Here is a 1,301-nt window from a genome sequence, read left to right on the forward strand (position 1 = left end):
GTTTTGTTCCATAGTTACTTGAGAAGGGATCCTCTGGCTCTCATCATGCCACTTAAACTCCCTGGATTTCATTTTAGTCATCTGTAAAATGAAGGAGTTAGCCTAAAACTTCTGAGATCTGTTGCAGCTCTACAAGCAGGGCCTCTGCAACGCCGTGAATCGATCGTAGCGGTAAGATTTAGCGAGGCTTTCCTCACTGTGTGACCTTGTAAAATTATGTGTCCTGGTTTGACAGATGAGAAAAAAACTGACCCAGAACAAGAAAAAGCACATACACAACTGCAGAACTCCAAAAGAGAGCAACTGAGACAGAAATCAGAGGGACGAACAAAACAGCAGGTGGCCAGTTTGGCCACATCCCAGGGCAAGGTGCTGGAGCATCTAGGCAAGACTATCAGGGCAGGTGGCCAAGGCCGGCTTTGCAGCTCAACTCAACACCATCTCAAGGATATAAAATGGTTAACGGCAAGGAAATAGAAGACAGAATTTCTTTGGACAAAGTTTTTAGTGCGCTATGGCGATTTCTGTCCCCATATCCAGAGGTTTGGCGTTCATATTTCTGCGTAGAAGTAGGTCTTCTAATAATTAAAATCAAAGTGTTGTGGTAACTAGAAGTGACTAGAGAATATTTTCTTTCTTTCTTTTCTTTGTTTGAGATGGAGTCTCACTCTGCCGCCCAGGCTGGAGTGCAGTAGTGTGATCTCAGCTCACTGCAACCTCCACCTCTGAGTTCAAGCAATTCTCCTGTCTCAGCCTCCCGAGCAGCTGGGACTACAAGGCACGCCACCACACCCAGCTAATTTTTGTATTTTTGGTAGAGACGGGGTTTCAACATTTTGGCCAGGCTGGTCTCGAACTTCTGACCTCAGGTGATCTGCCTGCCTTGGCCTCCCAAAGTGCTGGGATTCCAGGAGTGAGCCACTGCACCCGTCCGAAGTCACACTTAACTTGATGTTTTAAAGATACTCGAGGCGGAGCAAGATGGCTGAATAGGAACAGCTCCAGTCTCCAACTCCCAGCGCGAGCGACACAGAAGACCGGTGATTTCTGCATTTTCAACTGAGGTACTGGGGTCATCTAACTAGGGAGTGCCGGACAATCGGTGCTGGTCAGCTGCTGCAGCCCGACCAGCGAGAGCTGAAGCAGGGTGAGGCATCGCTTCACCTGGGAAGTGCAAGGGGGAAGGGAATCCCTTTTCCTAGCCAGGGGAACTGAGACACACAACACCTGGAAAATCGGGTAACTCCCACCCCAATACTATGCTTTAAGCAAACGGGCACACCAGAAGAATATATCCCTCA

The sequence above is a fragment of the Rhinopithecus bieti genome, unplaced genomic scaffold (assembly GCF_001698545.2).
Source record: "Rhinopithecus bieti isolate Rb0 unplaced genomic scaffold, ASM169854v2 scaffold_32012, whole genome shotgun sequence".
Lineage (NCBI taxonomy): Eukaryota > Metazoa > Chordata > Mammalia > Primates > Cercopithecidae > Rhinopithecus > Rhinopithecus bieti.